We start from the raw sequence: 22,796 nt of genomic DNA, 5'->3' as shown, positions 1-22,796 counted from the left end.
GAAAATCCACAGCCTGTTTCCAGCCATTCGACCGGGTCAGGAATGGAGTGAATGAAGTCCCCATTTAGTGGCGAGGATAGGAATTGTGATGGCTGCCGAAGTCTGTCACACTCCTCTGGGGCAATGATTAATGAATGACAAATGAAATGATATTGGAGAGTGTTGCTGGAATGAAATATGACAGGGAAAACCGGAGTACCCGGAGATAAACCTGTCCCGCCTCCGCTTTGTCCAGCACAAATCTCACATGGAATGACCGGGATTTGAACCTCGGAATCCAGCGGTGAGAGGCCGGCGCGCTGCCGCCTGAGCCACGGAGTTATTTTTAGATGTTTTACGTGGTGTACACTTACTGTTTAAAAATTAAATCAATTGAAAGTTTTACTCATTAAAAATAGACTGTCACTTATTGAACAATAACTAATTGTTGTAAGACTGAAATAAGCTGGCCCCGTGGTATTAGGGGTACCGTGCCTGCCTCTTACCCGGAGGCCCAGGGATCGATTCCCGGCCAGGTCAGGGATTTTTACCTGGATCTTAGGGCCTACATGATTACAATTACAATTACAATTACAATTGAGAAGCTATCTGACGGTGAGATAGCGGCCCCGGTCTAGAAAAGGCCGAGAGCATTCGTCGTGCTGACCACACGACCCTTCGTAACCTGCAGGCCTTCGGGCTGAGCAGCGGTCGCTTGATAGGCTAAGGCCCTTCAGGGCTGTAGTGCCATGAGGTTAGTTAGTTAAGACTGAAATAATGAGAGCGCGCTGTCAATAAGTGTGAATAGTCTGTAAAATAAATACGTTAAAAAGTGATTTGAAGTTTAGTTATACATCAATAGTGAATGAATATTCCTTTCCAAGCAGGAATGATCAGATCATATTTATCATATTAATTAGGATTTGTGACGTCTTATATGTGCGAAACTGAGTGTTAGTGGTCGCTGTTAAAAACAAAGCATTGAGTGAAAATCAGTATAGAGAAGAAACTGACGACGACAGTGTTGAAGATTTAAAAAAAAAAAAAAACCAGCAAGAATGATGCTCATTGGCCCACAAATTGTGACTAGTTGGATTTGTTCAACAGCACGATTTGCTAATGTATGTTTGTTACAAGAAATGAAATGGCGTATGGCTGTTAGTGCCGGGAGTGTCCGAGGACAGGTTCGGCTCGCCAGGTGCCGGTCTTTTGATTTGACACCCATAGGTGACCTGCGCGTCGTGATGAGGATGAAATGGTGATGAAGACGACCCATACACCCAGCCCCCGTGCCAGCGAAATTAACCAATGCTGGTTAAAATTCTCGACCCTTCCGGGAATCGAACCCGAGACCCCTGTGACCAAAGGCCAGCACGCTAACCATTTAGCCATGGAGCCGTAAAAAAAGGAATTGAGCCGACGGCACATGGTGTTCCCAAGCGGTCACCCATTCAAGTACTGGCCACGCCCAATGTTGTTTAACTGCGGTGACCGGACGAAAACCGGTGTATTCAACATGGTATGGCCGTTGGCTGTTTGTTACATTGCTTATAGTGTTAAATACATGCATGTATTAAATCATTCGGATTACAATAAATGATTACTCTCTCTCCAGTTCCGGGCGATGCGGGACTAGGGGATGGGAGTATTCTATTCTGTTATATACTATTATGTTCTTGTGGTGTTAACTACATGTTTTGTTTTATCTATGTGACATCTTGCAGTCCTGGTAGAGTGTAGTGTTTCAACCAGTAATCGACTTTGCTAAAGCCTTCTCCAGGTAGTGTTCTGCAATAATATTATCAATGTTTCTGGATTATTCTGGAAGCTCATCGAACTTTCCCGGCACGTTGTATTTGTAGATACATTTTCACGCGGTGTAGAGTTAGTGCTCAAAAATAGAAACCGGTGTCTAATAAAGTTTTAATGAATTTCTAATCACACTATCAAAGACATGCTTTGATCTAGGACCCCATGGAGATACGTTCATTTGGACAGAGTGCAGTGAACTGGAAAAGGTTGGGGACCACTGCTCTACGCTGCACTGTTAACTGAGCTACGATGGCTGTTCCAAGATGTCCTCAAATATCATATCGATTCCTCAGACGGGAGCGCCAATAGGTTTTGAATAATATATGAAATGTTCAACATTTGCTACGTTCTTTTGATCTCGTGTTCTATTCTAGTCGCTATTTGAAAAGAAAAAAGACCTGTAGTTTTAAGTGACTGTTGATATCGTGGTTTCAGCTACGGGACCTCGGAGTTGTTCTCTTCCTATAGTAACGAAATGAGATTTGCGAGGATATCTTCATCACGTCTACAATAGTCCTTCCGTTTCTTTTGCCAATGCACTCATTCCACAGCTCATTAGGGTTAAGAGGGAGGACCTTTAATGTTGTATTTCTTTACTGCTTAAGAAGCGTACAGGAGATAATGTAATATTTTGTCCAGAATAAATGTATTTCTTCATTTCTTTGCCGGTTTTCCAAAACTCTGGTGAGGATCGCGGTTGAGAACTGTGTAGCACATGCGGACTTGGCCTTGTTTTACAGCCGGATGCTCTTCCTGACATCAACCCTATATAGGGTGATGTATAACTTTTGCGTGCTGTGGTGTGTTGTGAATATTATAGGCGCACTTACCTTATTAACTATCAGCAGGCCTCTAGTAACAGCAAGTGACAATATAAGCAAAGAAGCAGAACCTGTTTCTCCTCCCCATATCATTTGTCTCATTCTCCAATACTAGTGACGTTTGTAGATATATCTACTGCACGTTGAATGAGTGTTGCAATAATTCAGACCGAGCGCGTGGTTTGGACTACGTAGCTGTGAGCTTGTATTAGAGAGATTAGGGTTCGAATCCCACTGTCGGCAGCCCGTTTTCCGCAGTTTCCCATTTTCGCAAGAGGCAAATGTTCATGAATCAAGGCCACGATCGCTTCCTTTACAGTCCAAACAGTATGGTGGCACATCGTCGCCATAAAACCTGAGTTGGTGCGGAGTAAAACTATAGCAAAAAAAAAAAAAAAATAGACGGGTTGTAGAGTAAAACCCACGGTATTCCCTGCATGTCTATGAGGTGACTAAAAGGGGCCAAATGGCTCCCAACTTTGGAGCATGGGTTGGTGAACATGGGGCCCTTAGCTGAGTCCTGGAATTGCTTCCACTTACTTGTGTCAGGCTCCCCATTTTCATCAATACTATCCGACCTTGGACAACACTTGTTGTTTTCCGCCCCCGATGTTATTAGGTTTACGAGGCCTAGGGAGTATCTCATTTTCACACCCTTAGTGGTCCTTGTCTTCCTTTGCCTGATACCTTAATTTTTCGAAGTGTCGGGCCCCTTCCATTTTCCCCTCTGATTAGTGTTATTAGAGGATGGTTGCCTAGTTGTACTTCTCCTTAAAACAACAACCACCGCCATCACCTCGGAGGCACGGCCGCAACGTTTATGGCGTAGAGTATATCTTTATGACAGAAATGAAGTAGATGTACTGTAATGACAATCTTCGTCTACAACACAACACCGAATTGCTTAGTGGCAGCTTGGTATAGATGTTGATTCCTATAGGGAATCGGAAATATTTGTCCGGAATGAGTAAATATCATCTGATAGTCAAGCAGGCATCAATGTTTGGTAGTGGGACAGGGTCTCTCATAGTGCATTGGCACTGCCGGTGGCTCCAAGTAGCCTACGCAGTGGCCTCCACGGTGTGCACTAGGTACCAGGTGTGCTAGGTACCAACTGATGAGCCCAACCTACCACACGAGGGCGAAACGCTGGCAACCAGAAATGAGTTTGCTGGAAAAATTTATAATGTCCAATAACGGACCATTTATTTTGGTATTATTAGTGGCAGCTTGTCAAATCCTAACGTGCCTCTTCTGCGAGCTGCTGGTAGTCAGAGATAGTCTGCGAGAGGTCCTCAGAGACTGTTCCGTCATCCACAAGTTCCACAAGCGCGGTGGGCTCTACTGTATCTCCTGCTGTGCAGACATCTCCACTTTCTTGTGCTACGTTCTCATCAAGACGTATTGGGCTTTATACATTTCTCAGATTTCCTTATATCCCTCCGAAAGCGTGCACGGCAGTTTCTGATCCATTCAGACTGAATGTATTTAGACATTTTCAAATTTACTAGAATGTTCCTATTTCAACTGACCTGGTCACGAAGTTATGGTGGCCAATACCAGCTAGTAGGATAGAATTCTGCGAAATAACTGTAATCATACCACTGAAAAAAAATGAAATGTCGTATGGCTTTTAGTGCCGGGATATCCCAGAACGGGTTCGGCTCGCCAGGTGCAGGTCTTTCTATTTAACGCCTGTAGGCGACCTGCGCGTCGTGATGGGGATGAAATGATGATGAAGACAATACATACACCCAGCCCCCGGGCCATTGGAATTAACCAATTAAGGTTAAAATCCCCGACCCGGCCGGGAATCGAACCCGGGACCCTCTGAACAGAAGGCCAGTACGCTGACCGTTCAGCCAACGAGTCGGACGTCATACCACTAATAACACTCTATCACAACGGAGTGGCGAGGTAGGTCTACCCTTTACTCCGTCGCGACAGTCAACACAAAATGGCGGACGCCCCTACCCAACGACATGAAAGATACAGACCACTGCCTGCTCGATTTGCATCCGATGGCTGCTGTACAAGAAGCAGCACATACGTCCGTTGGTTGCGGCGTAGAATTTCTCTACGGCATCCTCTACCTGTCGTAAGGGGCCACTAACGGCGTAATCCCAGATTCTAAACTTGAGACCACCGGAGCCCTGGCTGAGTGTAGGATTCCTTCCACATACGGTATCCTACCAGCTTCACCATTAATATTTCTGTCGCACCTCTCTTGGTTAACCCTCGCCCGACTTCATTCTACTGAATTCATAGCCTACATTTATTTATTTATTTATTTATTTATTTATTCATTCATTCATTCATTCATTCATTCATTCATTCATTCGTTCGTTCGTTCGTTCGTTTAGTTTAACTTTGCACGCCTTCTCAAAGACTGTACTCCATCACACAACAACTTCTCCAGATCCTTTCTATGTCAGATTCAGAGGAATAAACATATGTTTTGCCTTCAAGTGTCATGGCTGCCAGTGATTCAAGTAGATTCAAAGATGGTCATCAGATTAGCAGTCTATATTTTCAATGTCGTTGGATATACTGTATAGTTGCAAAGTTATTGTGCTGAACTTACTATGCATTCCCATGTGACGCTCGAAATTCTGAGCGTGACACAGTACACGAACGAAACGTAAAACGTATTTTGACCTGCATCTGAGGGCTGGTTTGAGGTGCACTCAGTCTACTGAAGAACAATTGAGGAGCTATCTGACGATGAAATACTGGTCCCGGTGTAGATATATAAAAGGATTCGTCATGTTGAACATGTATCACCTCGATATCTGAGCAGCAGTCGCTTGGTAGACCAATGCCCATCTGGGCTGTAGCGCCAGGGGTTAAGTTTCGGTGTACTGGAAGAAGTAAGAACACCCAGTCCCCGAGCCGGAGGAATTAACCAGATAAGGCTCAAATCCGGAATAAAAACACGACATCCTCTGCGACGCTGACCATTCACTCAAGGAGCCGGATATACAGAATATCTTTATCACTAGCTAATGGAAACCACCACTCAAGTTTTAAACCAGACACTGATCTCTTATCTTCTTAAATGTGTTGGTAAGGTTTTGATTGGAAACGTTACCACGTTACCAATGAACGGTCAGTGTCTTTCTCTATCAACTTTAATCTTTGCTGTCAGTGGCTGCTACCCTATAGCTACTTGATTTAGTTGTAGGAGACAGTTACTGAATAGCCGCCAACGATGTTATTAGAGCTCTTGATTTATCCATACAGGACACGTATAATGGTCTGCAGAGAAAAGAAGCGCCAAGGTAGGAGTACGTCGTTTAAATGGATGCATTCCCCATCTAGAGTCTGCAGGCATGCTAACAGCAGCTTTAAGTCCGGCATGCATACAGAGAAATTGGCACTGCTCAATAAAAGTACTCTATTGTTGTGTTTATAGCAATCATGGACGAGCTCATTGTACAAATGGCATTACATTGAATCTAGTTGGGGACGATCCAGTAGGCGTGTTCAGTCCTCAGCCTGAAGGCCGATCGGATCCCCACACAGTTACATCATCACCTGTCATGCAAAGACCAGGAGTCATTGACAATGCATATTAGAGAAATAAGAAGTAGGGTAGTTTCCTGGTACATTTCTCACCGAGCTGGAAGATGTTATAACAAGTCTACCAAGTCCAAATAATTTTGAAGTCAGGAACTTCCGATGTTTGGGCATTCATTATTTATCATCATCATCATCATCATCATCATTAGCCTATCTGTCGGACTGCATTCACTAAACAGCCCCGCAGTTAGCAGCGGCAATACATCAAATTAAAAGTACTAAACGAGAACATGTATTTTAAAGGATGGAACTGTAAATATCAACAAAAATAAACCAATCATGATTATATTAAATTAAATTTAAATTTATTTCGGTGAAAATTTTGAACAAGGCCTAAATAGAGCTTCCTTTTTCCTGTAACAATTAGTTGCATAACATAACATTGTATACGTTAAGAACAACAACATGGTGAAATACTTTTAAAAAATTAAATCATACTTGGTAGCGGTATTATGGAATTTTGATAATTAGTACATATTTTTCATATTAAAAATAATTTCTGGAAGTAATGGACAGGAAAAGCTACCTTTTCGTTGCTAGTGGTTTAACATCGTGCCAACACATTGAAGCTTTTCGGCGATGCAAGGGTGGGAAAGGGGTAGGATTGGGAAGGAAGTGGCCGTGGCCTAAAGTAAGGTACAACCCCAGCATTTGCCACGTGTGAAAAAATGGAAAACAACATTTGAATCGGTCATTGTTGAAAGATACTAAGTCATTATTTTCTGTATCGAGATAATTGAAAGGTATATATACCGAGCTCCATAGATGCAGTCGCTTAAATGCGCCCAGTATCCAGTATTCGGGAGATAGAGGGTTCGAACCCCACTGTCCGCAGCCCTGAAGATGGTTTTCCGTGGTTTCCCCATTTTCACACCAGGCGAATGCTGGGCCTGTACATTAATTAAGGCCACGGTCGCTTCCTTGCCCTTTCCTGTCCCATCATCGCCATAAGACCAGTGTGTCGGTGCGGCGTAAAGCAACTTGTTTACAAAATATATATGTAGAGAGAGAAATTTGAAAGGTATAGCTGTCCTGTGATCAGGGGTGCGAGCTTCATTATGAACTTTAAAAAGCAATAAATATTCAATTCGGGCTAAAATATTCCATCTTGCAATACTGATTATGTATTTTTAAATTGAAATCCCGCAGTTGCAGTTATCCCCATAAGGAGCAATTTATTTATCATTATTTAAGTACAGAATATAAAAGGTGATTGACAATCTGCAGTGAGTGCCTTAAAGTTTGTGAAGGTATGTTTTCAGGTTCAATAATAACGCCTAAATGAAAGAAAAAGATAACACATAATTTTGAAATAGTTCCCCGTCCCTTTGTGTCTCCTTCTTCAAACATTATTATAGGGTCAATTCCTAAGCCGAAGTTCTGCTTCCTGTTCATTGCTATGATGTCAGCTCGTTCAATTAAACCTTCGGCAGAGATGTATGAACCTCTTCATAAACTTAAAATTTGCCAGACTCTTTCAGACATTCGCCAGTTCCACTCCTGACCAGCTGGTGCCTATTATTTCTTGACAGTTTTCATTTGGAACAGAAATCAAGAATATGAGGCAGGGTTTCAGACTCGTGGCAACGATGGCAACAGCTTTCATGGCTGCTGTCGGAGACATTGCGGACTTCGATAAAGTTGTAGTTGCCGGGATGAGTGGTTCAAATGGTTGAGGCGCTGTCTTTCTGAACCCAACTTGGCAGGTTCGATCCTAGCTCAGTCCGGTGGTATTTGAAGGTGCTCAAATACGTCAGCCTCGTGTCGGTAGATTAACTGGCACGTAAAAGAACTACTGTGGGACTAAATCCAGGCACCTCGGCGTCTCCCAAAACCGTAAAATTTGTTAGTGCGACCTAATGCAAATAACATTATTATTATTATTATTATTATTATTATTATTATTATTATTATTATTATTATTATTATTATTATTATTATTATTATTATTATTAAGTTGTAGTTCATTTACATGGCTATAGTTCACTGGGAGGGTGATAGACCTTTCTTGTTGGAAATCCAATTGTTTAACTTTGGCTTCTCAGAAATTGAAGCATCATTCTACCACAGAGAGGCAAGTTTTCTTTTTCCTTAAACTGTTGATTTCGTAGCTTTTCCCGAAGACTCCGGACGCCAGCTTTTTCATGAGGACTGAAACCCAGGTTTCTTAAGCTGACTTGAATTTCATCCTTGAAGCTTCTTCTTTGAGTCAGAAGTGGATCAACAATCGAGTCGAGACGATTGCAGATGTTGATATGTTGAAGGAAAGCTTCTCGTGATGATCTTGTAATGCCCAAGCCATGGACGTTCCCTAGAGCAATAAAGAGCAGTTCGTACTTCTGATTATGTTATCGACATCTTTTGATAGAGAACCACACTGCAGTGGATAAATCAAACTAAGACTAATGTACTGATTCAAGTTGTATACTTTTCTGGCCTGTTTTAAGGAGTGTTGAATTTATAGGTTTGATGTGCTGTTATTTCATATACGAATGACTTATTTTTCATCTAAGATGATTTCATCATCGTAGGTAACACCCAAGTATTTGATGGTTTCCTTGTTTTATGGAAGCTATGTGAAGGCCACTTATACTTCTTATAATAACAATGTTTTGTAATTCTCCTCTTTCATCAACTAAAGCTTTTGATTTAGAGGAAGTCAGCATTACGCCAACTTGAGTTTGACCAGCAGTATTAATCAGAACAGTTGACTCTTCATTTTACGATATTAAAGCGATGCTGATGCTATTAGTAAACGCCAGAACTGTCACATTACCAAACTGAGATGCGAGCTCTGAATTATTAAGTTCTCTTAATAGAAAGTCAATTATCAAGTTAAACAGAAGGGATGAACGCGAACCCTACGCTACTTCCCTGCGAACTTGAATTTCTTTAGTGCGGTTAGTTGCGCCATCTTCTAAGTTTATTGAGGTACTAGCTGATGTACCCATGCTTCGCTACGGGATTCTACATTGTATACAGAATTCTAGGTTAGGTAGTGTAAACGTTGTGAGCAAGATTGTATTAAGTTGCATAGCTCTTAACGTTGCCCTAGAAGCACGACGGGCAAGTCACCAACGTATTTTCTCATATCAAGACTGGGTTAGGGAATTTTCATTGTAATGGTAGGCCACCTTGCCTACCGTCGGTCACAATCAGGTTGGGGAGTTTTCATTATAATGGAAGACACTCACTCTCAGCCTGCCTTTATAGATTCTCAGAAAGACTCTCTTAGTGGTTTTCCCAACTGAAATGAACATGGGTCATTACAATGACGTCGGTAGGAATGGTGCGATTAAAAGCAATGCCTTCATATGAAATACTCGATCAAATGAAAAACCACACATTTTTTCACTTTTAACGAACAGTACTATGCTGCCGAACTAACAGTCCAAAGCTACAGAGCTGGAATGACCAAGACGCAGACATCCGTGATCCATGAACAATCTTCGTCCTTTTTTCGGCGGGGGGGGGGGGTGTATGTTCAAATAGTGGATAGTCCCTGGGCAAAAACTATGCCCGTTTACTTATCGGCTTCCTGAGAGTACCTGATGAGTCGGAAAATCTCAATTCACTACACTGGCGGGGGAAAGAACTATCTGACGTGGAGGCAATTTTTACTCCAAGCCAGAGAAGAAACCACATCTTGGCTGCTAATTTGGAATAAAATTAATGTAGATTTAATGAAAGTGAAGAGGAAGAAGCTTTTCCTAAGAAACGGCTCTTTTCAAGGTTGAATTTTGAGTTATTTAGTGAATTCTGGTACTATAATTTGGAATAGGGCTAAATTGTAATTCCAGACCACTTCATACTACTACTCCTACTATTACTAACTGAGCCTCTGACTTAAGTGCGCACACTGCTCATTCAAAACAGCGCGTCAGAGTAGGTATCGAATAGCTGGCATACTATGATGAACCAGTGTGTTACGTACCAGCAGTATCAGAAAATGTATGAACCACAGGATTGGCATGCTAAAGAAGAAAGTTATCTAATTCCTCAGCTATTTCCCGCCAATATTCAGTTAGGCTGTTATACTCGGTACGCAGCAGTAATCCCATCTATCGGAGTTTAATGACAGCATAAGAGACAAAGAACATTACAACAAACAACGGTCAGTGTAATGTTATTGTTGATCTATGTTACGCGCTTTCGATATTGTAGGCCGTCACATTATTGTCTTCTGGTTCTGAAATACCACTCTTATCATAGTCTGTACGGTAAAACTGAATAAAACATAAATGATCGGAAATTATATTCTCTATAACTTTTGTTATGTAGTACTTTTCCATAGGACCAAGAACATAGGTATTTAAAAATTAAATTTTAGGTGCCTTCCCCTAAACTAATATTTCACCCAGGGTGAATAACATTGTTTATAGCTTAAACTGCAGTTTCTTATTTCCCGACTCTATATACCGATTTTCATTAAATTATGTTTACCCACTTTGTCGGGGCTCGGCGTTGATATGGACTTAGCAACAAAAATTCAAATTCATGAATATCTCTGTTATCATAGCCGGTACGGTAAAAATGCATAAGACGTAAATGATCAGAATTAATTCTAGATAACTTTAGTTATGTAGTATTTATCGATATGACCACTAATAATATAAATATTTGATAATTGAATTTTAGGCCTTCCCCTAAACTACCATTTCACTCAGGGTGAATAAAATAATGTATAGCCTAGATTGTAGCGGCTCACCCCCTGGCTCTACACGCCGATTTTTATTAAATTCTCTTAAGCCGTTTTCTCGTGATGCGTGTACATACATACATACATACATACATACATACATACATACATACATACAGACAGACAGAAATTACGGAAAAGTAAAAACTGCATTTTCTTGTTACTGTGGACATGATCGATACAGAAATACCATTCTTTTCAAATTCTGATCAATGTACAGACAAAACTCTTATCTTATATATGTAGATTATTTAAGATGGAAGTTATTAGGGACTTGCGTCTCCGAGGAAGTGAAGTCACATTCAACATAGTTTCAAGGTGTCTGTGACCGATGTTGTCAGTGTCTTTGGACTACATCCAGGAAGTTATATAGCAGTTATTTTATCTGCATTTTCGAATCCCGAAGGAGTTATTTACCATTGATGTATTTATTAACGTACCAGATGTTGACATAAAACCTCTTTTCTCGGTTGCTAATTCGATACAGGACCTAGCTTTCTTTTCTAGAGTCCTCTCAATAATCCTCCTTAATATGTGGAAAATTGTCTGTGTTAGTGCGACGTAAAGCTAATTGTAAAACAAAAAAACAAAAAAAAACAAAAAAAAGCAAAGTAAGGTATTCGTCCCCGATGCAAATTAGATGGCTTGTAAACTTCGAGTTGAACAAGAAAAGTTGAGTATCCCTGTGTAAACAGTCGTTCAACTCGGCAAATTGTACATGCCACTCGAATCTAGTGGAACACCTAAATTACACGCAATTTCAAAAGTGGCATCGTGTACGCAAGGTAAGAGACAGACTTTCGCCATCTGAAGTGTGGCTTGAACAGATTTTTTTTTTTTTAACGTAGACTTGCGTTCCCCGACAACGGGTACAATGGACAGCAAATTTTTAAGACGCTTTTAGTGTTTGGGTAGAACGTGTATATCACCGAAAGTATTTTACTTACGTCCGCCTCTGTGGTGTAGTGGTTAGCGCGATTAGCTGCCACCCCCGGAGGCCCGGGTTCGATTCCCGGCTCTGCCACGAAATTTGAAAAGTGGTACGAGGGCTGGAACGGGGTCCACTCAGCCTCGGGAGGTCAACTGAGTAGAGGTGGGTTCGATTCCCACCTCAGCCATCCTGGAAGTGGTTTTCCGTGGTTTCCCACTTCTCCTCCAGGCGAATGCCGGGATGGTACCTAACTTAAGGCCACGGCCGCTTCCTTCCCTCTTCCTGGCCTATCCCTTCCAATCTTCCCATCCCTCCACAAGGCCCCTGTTCAGCATGGCAGGTGAGGCCGCCTGGGCGAGGTACTGGTCATACTCCCCAGTTGTATCCACCGACCAAGAGTCTGAAGCTCCAGGACACTGCCCTTGAGGCGGTAGAGGTGGGATCCCTCGCTCAGTCCGAGGGAAAAACCGAACCTGGAGGGTAAACAGATGATGATGATGATGATGATGATGATGATGATTTTACTTACGGTTATGTTCAATGTCTCAATTGACAGATAAAAGAGGAGGATACCTGTTGCAAAAATAAAACTGATAAACTGAAACATAGCGCTTCAAAGTAACGGAAAATTGGTGCCAAATTTGTGACGTCACATGCATAATCTTATCATATGATGGCGCTGTGTTGACTTGCGCGCTCAGTTGGAGAGTAGCTGTCGTTGTGAATACATCGTGGTCAGTTGTATAGAATAACAAATGTAATAATGTGGAAGATGCATCAATCATCATGATGGCCGATTTTAATATAGACATCCAAAGAACTGAAAAGGCATTTGATTTTCTCAAACATCACTTTATCCGGGCTGAGTGGCTCAGACGGTTGAGGCGCTGGCCTTCTGACCCCAACTTCGATCCTACCTCAGTCCGGAGGTATTTGAAGGTGCTCAAATACGTCAGCCTCATGTCGGTAGATTTACTGGCACGTAAAAGAACTCCTGCGGGACTAATTCCGGCATCTCGGCGTCTCCGAAAACCGTAAGGGAGTAGTTAGTGGGGCGTAAAGCAAATAACATTTAAAAAAATTAACATCACTTTAATTTGAATGTTGTGCCGAGCAACTGTTCCAGCACATTGGGCAATTCATTTATTGACTTTTAAAAACATGATATTTGTTCGTGGCGTCGACCTCAATAGATATTTTGCCACTACTTGCACCATATGATATGAAACTGCGTGTAATTGTAATTGCGGAAGTGTAAAGTGTTGTAATTGAGAAAAGGAACGTTAAGGACGATACAAGTACCCAGTCCCCAGGACAGGATATTAATTATTTACAATTAAAAACCCCTGACCTGGCCGGTAATCGAACGCGGAGCCACCGCGTAACAGGAAGACGTGTTGCCCCCTACACCGCGGGGCCGGACTTTGTTCATCTTACTTGTACTCGTAATAGTATACCCGAACTCTTAAATATGTATTTTATTTCTCATATCAGAGACCCATACTACACCAAGTTGTTAACCACATACCAAGTGTACTACGTTCTACTGAATAACATTTATTATCCACATAACATTTGTATTTCATTTCTAATAAGTAAGTCTACGAAACCGTCAAAAGCTTGCGGCCCTTACAATAGTGACAGCGTACCGCCAATTCTATTCTAGTGGTTTAGCATCGCATCTGTACATCTTGGATTAGAGGTCACACTGGGTTTATTGGTAATGAAAAAGCAGACTCATTAGCTAAATCAGCTGTTACGTTTCTGTATTTTTTCCGGAAGTTCAAAATCGACAACTAAGATGACGAGAAAGTTGATTGAACTCACTGACTGAAAATAATGATCGTGAAAAATGGACTATAAGAATAAAATATCACAGTGCTTTAAAGGAGATTGCAACTGAGTTCAACATGTCATCGGATGAAATTAAATAAATGGTTCACAGATTGAAGTCCCACTTCACGAATGAAAATACGGTAACAGACTGAGGGCAAGAAAATCAGGAATTAGTAGAAAATATAAGTAGTACACAAAGTTTACCTTCCACGAACTCATTGTACAGTACTTAAAATAAATCGAGCAGTTTGGGTCACGTAGCTGTCAGCTTGCATTGGGGATATAGGCTAGTGGGTTCGAACCTCACTGTCGGCAGCCCTGAAGACGGGCTGTGGTTTTCCATTTTTCCACCAGGTGAATGCTGGGACTGTATCTTAACCAAAGCCACGGTCACTTCCCTCCCAGTCATAGCCCTGCCCTATCCCATCGCCGTCATAGACCTGTCTGTGTCGGTGTGGGTTAAAATAAATTTGAAATAAAATTCTAGCTTATTAGGTCGTTTTTCGAGTATATATAGCACATCTCGAAGAGATAGTCAGTATAGAACCCAATTTTAGTCACTTTCTGACATTCGTAGAACATTTTTATAGACACTAACAGCACTTGCAGCAAATCATTGATAAATCCCCTATGTTCACAACTTAAAATCCACTCTTTCACCCAACATATCCTGTTGCCCTATCACGCCTTTCTCACCGTTGCTGTAGTAAAATAAGTGATAATCAAGTTGCGGATACCACTTCATTCCCAGAAAACATACTCTCCAAATCACATTCACCAGCTGACCAGAAAATGAGCCATAAAACTCGCGTAATGTAAACACTATATATGCAACATTTCTTTGCGCGGGCTACTTATCGAATGGCGAAACAAGGAAAAGAGTAAAGTTGCGTGTTGTGTGTAAACAGTACCCTCCAAATTTGTAGCGCGATAGGAAAATTGCATGCAATTTAAGTAAAATCGTCGTGGAATACCTTAAGTTCTCTTTCACTGAACGTTAAATTCAGCTACTAGTTTTACCATTAAAGAAAGGGCAGGCTTATTTCCTTGTAACAGAAGCAGATACGTCTATCTTCATAGAATGAGTACCTATCAATCAAGATATAATAATATAATAACAGCGAACGAATGTGCATGAAGTTTTATGGAGTCAGATCTCCTTACTGTAGCCTACTCGCTCAGTGATCTAGTTCGATTTTTGCTAGTTGCTTTACGTCGCACTGACACAGATAGGTCTTATGGCGACGATGGGATAGGAAAAGTCTAGGAGTTGGAAGGAAGCGGCCGTGGCCTTAATTAAGGTACAGACTGGTGTGAAAATGGGAAACCACGGAAAACCATCTTCAGGGCTGCTGACAGTGGGATTCGAACCCACTATCTCCCGGATGCAAGCTTACATCCGCGTGCCTCTAACCTCACGGCCAACTCGCCCGGTCGATTTTTGCAGTACGTGAAGTAATATCTGTCACACGGTTTGTCACATAAGTTGCATATGCACTGACTGTTTGGTTAATGGAAGTGTTTTGTTTTACACATATCCCGTGGAATCCGTGAATAGCGAGTCTTGTGATGGCGCTTCGCATGCTCTGGTTGGGTTTAGTCTAGCCTCTGTCAATCATTGCATCTGTACTATAGAATTCGATCCAGATTTCTTCTCTTTTGCGTTTTCTAGCATTGAGCACGTCTTCTGCTGGTCTAGTGGATGGGAGTAGAAATTTATTTAAGTCTTCGATGAGGAAAGTATCGTTGGCTAGTTCGTATATTAGTTTTTCTAGTCTGTCAAACTCAAAATAAAAACGTTCTGAAAACATTTGTAACACATTTTATTAATAACAGAATAGGTGTGTTACAGCGTTTTGATACATTTTAAATCTCGTGTTCGACATACTGAAAAAAAAAATCTGTAAGGTTATATTAACTACGTCGACACTGAAAATAATGGTTTTCGTCTAAACAAAACACCAATCAAACTGTCATTTTGGTTAAAATTGACTTACTGCCTTCAAACAACGATCAGTTCATTTCTTATCGCGTATTATTACTCAAAGTATATATCAGGACACCGAGCTCGATAGCTGCAGTCGCTTAAGTGCGGCCAGTATCCAGTATTCGGGAGATAGTGGGTTCGAATCCCACTGTCGGCAGCCCTGAAGGTGGTTTTCCGTGGTTTCCCATTTTCACACCAGGCAAATGCGGGGGCTGTACCTTAATTAAGGCCACGGCCGCTTCCTTCCCACTCCCAGGACTTCCCTGTCCCATCGTCGCCATAAGACATATCTGTGTCGGTGCGACGTAAAGTCAATAGCAAAATAGTATATCAGGACATCCTTTGCACTTAGGAAGAGAAATAATTCCTAGAGGCGGACCAATCAGAAACACGATCAACGGGATATGATGCGAAGGCAATGGGAAACCACTGCATTAAAGATACAATGGATATTCCAAGGAATAGCTGCTCAAGTGACGAAACCTGTAGGCGTACCAACAAAACATCAGTCATATAATGCTACAACTACCTACAGCTGGAGACATTAGCTAACAGAGACCTTGGAGTAGCCAGGGATCAAAGATGGGGAGGCTCGCTCCTAACTTAAATGCAACATGTTCGTGACATATAAGCTTGGGTTGGTAGCATCTGAGGATTCGCAAATAACGGGAGAGACGCCTAGTTCAGATTCCTGCCTCCATATTTTCTGCTAGTTTGTAGTTTTTCTTTCCTTTTTTCCTGTTTTCGCCATTTTCTTCGAAGAAATAGGAGATCTTTATTCTCTTTTTACTCATTTTGAGTTCACTACAAAACTGAACTGATCGACACTAAAACCTGTAGCTGACTGAGCTCTCAATAAGCATTAATATGTATGGTAAATATCCCGGTCTAGAAAGCCAAGAATAATGGCAGAGAGGAGCCGTCGTGCTGACTACACGACACCTCGTAATCTGTAGGCCTTCGGGCTGAGCAGCGGTCGCTTGGTAGGCCATGGTCCTTCGGGGCTGTTGCACCATGGGGTTTTGGATTTTATATGGCAGATATACCGCATAGGTGGAGCTGACTACAACATACCCTTTGATTTGGGATGCCACGTCTAACCTAGGTCTAACTAACAATACTCGCGGTTCAGTTGTCAGTTGCAGTCGGACGTAGGACAGAAGTAATCTAGTATGTTTATATGCCACTTTTGATATGCATTTAATTTCATTAAGTTCAGTTTCAGATTAAGATAACATGCTACAGGGATTTTTAATATATTCTTCAATGAGGTCATTGTAGGTAGAAACACCAGATATGCATTGTTACCTCATGCTTTAAATCAGATTAAAATTTGAAAATATTTATATAAGAATGTAGAGGCTTCGGCCGGGCAAACACCTCCCAGTATCACCACCACAACCACCTTCTTCCTACCTACGCCACTGTGGAGAGCTATTAAAAACCAATCTTCGTTTTGAACACAGAATAAGTAAAATGTTATATATTGCCATGGAAAGCTCTCCAAATATAATGGCTAAAAATGTGGCATCTCTAAAAATGTTAATACGTACTTTGAAACTAGTTTAATCATTATGAAAATGTTACGGTACAGCAAGGCACAAACAGTTCCATGGTAATCTTACACCTAATGAACGGTATATTCTTGATAGAAACATTGTTGTCCGTTATTTCTCATTAGGGGAAGCTTTTAGTCTTGTGGAGTTAAAGATAATGCACTTTCACTATGTAGCATTCCAGTGCTAAGTACCAAGGCGAGATTGTTTTTTAAGTATGGTAGAAACAGTTTTGTCGCAATGGGTTAGACGTGTTATTGGGTGTTTAGAGTGCTGGAATGCCAACAACTTGACCTTTGACAATAATTGGTGTTGCGGGAGAGAAGCGAAGAGAAGCGAGCTGTGGCCAGCACGCCCAAGTATCTTCAGCGTACAGGTGTGTATGATGTTCAGTCTCTCACGCGAGTCCACTTCTATCACTTCATTAAGAGTGATAACCCACCGCCACACTCAATAACCTCGTAGTAGAAACAGGACGAAGAGGTAAACAAGGAACTAAGACAGAACAACTTGATTGCCTTCATCTCGGGGTGCTTCTTAAGGATTATCGTCGAATAAATCCCTTGTACTTTTGTCCACTTCTTCGCTTTTCTTGTGTTGCTTTCCGTCTGTAGATAAAATAACCTCCATTCTATAACACACATTAATATACAGCACAAACACCCAATCTCTAAGTCAATATTTGACCATATAAGATTAGAATCTCCGACCCAGCCACGAATTGAACCGGGGCCTTCTGAACCGAAGGCCACTACGCTGACCATTCAGCCAAGGAGCTGTAAAATACAAACCCGGGATACGTGAATCATGTCAAGTAATTAGGATGTGTATTCTCCCAGAACAGTAGTGATATAGTGATTTTTTATCAACGTGTAGCTAAGCTAATGCAGTGAGCTCGAATATAATAACTGTTATATCAATCAATAGATTCAGTCTCATGACCTGATACTCCCTAGAACTTTACCGAAGTGATTATGTGTTACGAAGTCAGAAATACTACCATAAATTATTTCACTGACCTTTACCGACTCGGACGGTATTTATTTGGCATCTCAAATTATAGTGTTGCAAATATCTGATTACAAATTGCTTCGTTTCGTGTCTATCTTCACGATCACTGGCCATTATTCTTATCAACTTTCTTTAAATATCATTTCTAACTGTTTATGATCTTTGACTCCAGGGATTATTGGCCATCTTCCATAGATTCATGGTGCTGATATTGATAATTCTACTCAGGAAATGAGGTTTGCAGGTGAAAAATTGGGCATGGTCATTTCTCAACCTCATCACACATACATTAGTTAAATTATATAATGTTTTTCGTTGTGGAAAACATAATGTTATTTTATACTTCACCATTTTGGGGAATGAAGCATTTCTAAAACTTTCGAAGTGGTAAAATGAAGACTTGTAGGCCTAACCTTATTTGAAGTCTTAACAGATTTCCACTTATATGCTGTAACTCAGAAACATGATGTTGATTTCGGAATAAATGAGCTTGCATGTGAAGGAGGTTATACAAAACCTTACATCTTTTCTAATGTACGTATTCATTAGAGATGTTTCAACATGACTTTGTCACAAAACTAGTTCTTTTATTTTAAAATGAGAAATAGTGCAACCCTTGACCATTGAAGAATAGTTTACTTTGGACATTTGTTAGTAAAATTAGCAGTTTTATCTGTTTGATAGTTTAAATCAATGAATCATTCATTCAATCAATCATTCACCACTGATATGCATTTATGGCAGTCGCCCAAGTGGCAGATTCCCTATCGGTTGTTCACCTAGTCTCTTCTTAAATAACTGCAAAGAATTTGGAAATTTATTGAACATCTCCCCTTGATAAATTATTCCTCTTCCTATAAACGAATATTTTCCCCCAATTTTTCCCCTTGAATTCCTACTTCATATTGTGGTCCTTCCTATTTTTAAAAACACCACTCAAAGGTATTCGTCTGAGAAGAGTTTGACATGAATATGGTTGAAAATAATAGCTACACATTAGTTGCAATAAGCTAAGTTAGTCGATTTTTATTTATTAAATTGAAAAGATGTTGTAAAGTACTGAAGAAGGCTTATCGATTTAAAACTCTAGATTAGACATTTAAACATTAATGGAGTGATGAAATAATAGCGTCGTCACTTAGTACTCGCGCCTTCAGTTCGAGTCCCATTCAACGCATGTAAGATTTCTTAACTGCAAAGTTGCATATCCATTGTTTCCATCCAATGTAAACATTTAGTATACATGGCTTACGATCTCGGGATTAACAATTCTATAAATCTCCGAGTTTGCGTTATCCTTCTTTACAGGAAGAACCCACCCAGTTTGTATACCAATATACCTGTTGCTTATAATCATAAAGGTAACAATTCTATAAACCTCCAAGTTTGTTATCTTTTTCGTTGCATTAAGTAACTATCCAGCCTATTTGCAGATACTTCTTATGGACTACGATTACAAATTTAAAACAGTTCTATATATCTCCAAATTTGCTTGTTGGTTTTTTTTTTCAGTAAGAATGTTTGTACAAATGATGACCAACTTTTTACACTAATAACGAGTATTCAAGGATAAGTATTTTATGTTTAACACATCACATGTCAACACGTATTTCACTGTTAAGGGAGAAGAAGATGATCTAGATGTTTGGAACTTTAAAATAACGAACATCGTCATCGTTACTGTTAAGTTTATCTTAGCTTAAGGAGCACACTTAGAAAACTACAGCTATTTACTGCCCCCTCGCTCTAGTTAGTATCGAGAAGAGAGATATGTATGATTTCTCTCTCTTCAGTGTAATGAGACTGCATAATATCTTCATGAACATATTTCAATATCAGATAGAACATAGCCTATTATAGCTCTGAAACGGAAACTACAATAATATATGTTAACACAAGTGCACGGCGCTAATAACCAAGACATCTGGTACAAGAATAACGGCAGTTTAAAACCGTGTAAATTTAGTACACACTTTCCACATTATCAGGCTGTTATTTGCCGAAACAGGCCTTCATCTTTTCTTCATTTAATACTCCGTCCGCCTTCACAGTGTAACGGTTCTTACTATTAACTATAGTCCTCGGAGGCCCGGGTTCAATTCTCGGCACTGCCAGAGATTTAAGAATGGCAGGAGAGCTAGTATGTGGTTAAAATGGTACAAGCAGCTCACCTCCATTGGGGATGTGCCTGAAGAGAAATGCACCAACTCGGGACGAGGACACGAGTTTGCCACTTTTTAAATTTGAGATACCTATTCTACTTTATTCTAGAGTAGTTCTTTATATTAGATTCTAGTCCTGTTAATTTTGTAACTGTCTTTAGTTTTATTGTTCAGTTTTGGTTGGTGCTTATGATTAAAAATGAGTTTTCTTGCCGTGCTCGCTAAGTGTCCTGGGAGGACCAGGGAGCCTAAGTGGACTTGTTCAAGGATGAAAGCGTTTGGCGGCTGGTCTTAGGATGGACCCTCACTGTTTTTATCACACTCACTTCAGTCATTCTCTGAAGTATTATCTAAGAACCAGCTTCAAGGGTAGAGTTAACTAGGCTTCGGGTTAATCCTTACTCTTTGTGACGAATTCGCCGGACCCACTTTCAGGCCATTAAATGGCAATACTACGTACTGCACATCAACACTGAACCCAATTACTTACTTTGAACACATCGCCACAACCGACTGATTTATTTACTTAAAGACTTGACCGTAATATGTCCAGTGATATGTTTAGTCTGATTACAGATAGAATAATAACACAAGTTGTATGTCTGGTCTCAGAACTATGTGAGGATGAGGATAATAATTTCATTGGTTTTACATCCCGCTAACTACGTTCACGGCTTTCCGAGACACCGAGGTGCAGGAACTTTGTTCCTCGAGAGTAATTTCGTGCTGGTGACTCTGTCGACAAGAGGGTGGCATATCTGAGTAACTTCAAGTACCATCGGATTTAGCCAGAATGGAAGCTACGAACTTCGGTTCTGAATGCCAAAAGCTCTCTAGTTTAAGTCACTATGCCCGACGGTACTTACGGTTGATGACTAAATTGTCCATCGTGCCAAATGCAACAACACGTAAAGTGAACTGTGAATCCAAAAGTTACCTAGTGCAAGGTGCGAAAGAGGCGAGCACGTTAAAGGATGATGTATTAAGTTATAAGATAAAAATAAGAACACTACCAAGTATTACGTGAAATAGGACTGTAAATATTGAAATAGGGAAGGTTATCTTAAGTATCGTAATTGAAAGCAAGCAGCGGATCACAGCTTGGTAGATGTGTCGATTACGGGGTCCACTGAGTCTATTAGTGTTCTAGTATTCATTGAACCAATGTACTCCTCCCATTCTTCCTGCCTTACCTTTCAGGGTTTATTACTGTCGTTTTATGATCCTGTCCAGCCCCAGACTGCCTGCCTCTTATCTGGAGATCCTTGTTTCGATTCCCGGCCAGTCTAGAGACTAAGTCTGAAATGGGGGCTGGAAAGTAGTTGAATTCAACTGGGAAGTTGGCTCATACGAGAGGCAGAGGAATCGGTCAGAATAGTCAAACATATGGCCGAGTATGTCGTCAAGTTAACCACGTGGAACTCCAGGATCTGCCAGCTATCTAATTGAGCAGCAGTCACCTCGGCAAGCCAAGGACTTAATAGGCTATTGAGCCTCGGGTTATTTTCTTAATAACCCTAACAGTTTTATATTATAATTATCTGGCCTGGGATATTTTGCACATTTTTCTCGGGCAGCCTGCGAAGCCTGGAAGTTGGGAGCCATCATTTTCCTTCTGCGACTGATGGGCTGATTATCTGGATATAAATGCATCTAACATTTCCTTATCAATAATCATATAAATGCCTTAAATCATTAAATAATTAAGGTCTGGTTGAAATGAGTCTCTAGTTACTTTAGTTCTCAGACTACTGTATTTATTCTAGTGGAAGAACATGAATATATCTTTTCTATATTTTTATATTTACATTCGCACAGGTAAATAAGAAGTTACGTTAAGGGAACCCGGACGTCGCAAAATGGCCAAAAAGTCACTTCGCAATTTTACTATAAATAAATAGATGGAACCTCCCTGAATCAGAATATATATTAGTTTATTAGTATGTTTTCCTGCCATTTTAAAATGGCGCCATCTTGCCATGCCCCCGTTGCAATGTGTCAAATTCTAGACTGCACATTTCTCCGTTGTAAGCGAGGAATTTCTCTTTTCTATTTACTCTTTGATCCATGTTGGCCGCGTGGACAGGCGTGGACGCTTTGACCCAGTCTTGGATGTTGATTTTCATTTATTTTCCTCGTTCTGTAAAGTTTATTTACAAGTTGTGTACGTTCATGGGCGGGCTACGCACATATGGTTTGCTGTTGCTGAGTTATAATGTCCATCCCTATAGTGCCTCGTACTGATTGTTTAAAATGCCGCGTGTAAGAAATTAATTTGAAAGCGGAAGTTCCATAGCAATCAACATATAGGATCGTTGTAATAAAATGTAACTGTAAATGACACTGATGAATTGCCTGTTGTGGATGAGGTTATCCCACCCTCAAGTGTTTCAAAATGCAAGCCTGTGAGAGTTTAGATA

At 40.7% G+C, this 22,796-nt stretch overlaps 1 protein-coding gene and 1 non-coding gene across 2 annotated transcripts in view; one reads left to right on the top strand and one right to left on the bottom strand.

Annotated features, from left to right (window-relative positions):
- The window catches only part of dysf (dysfusion), a 612,128-nt gene that overhangs the window by 468 nt on the left and 588,864 nt on the right, over nucleotides 1-22,796 (top strand). The window lies entirely within an intron of this gene.
- Nucleotides 1,394-1,512, bottom strand: LOC136858873 (5S ribosomal RNA). Its single transcript, XR_011017742.1, has one exon. It is a non-coding gene; the product is annotated as a 5S ribosomal RNA (ribosomal RNA).

The sequence above is a fragment of the Anabrus simplex genome, chromosome 1 (genome assembly GCF_040414725.1).
Source record: "Anabrus simplex isolate iqAnaSimp1 chromosome 1, ASM4041472v1, whole genome shotgun sequence".
Lineage (NCBI taxonomy): Eukaryota > Metazoa > Arthropoda > Insecta > Orthoptera > Tettigoniidae > Anabrus > Anabrus simplex.
Note: the sequence above shows the minus strand (reverse complement) of the source record. Positions and strands in the feature narration are given on the sequence as shown.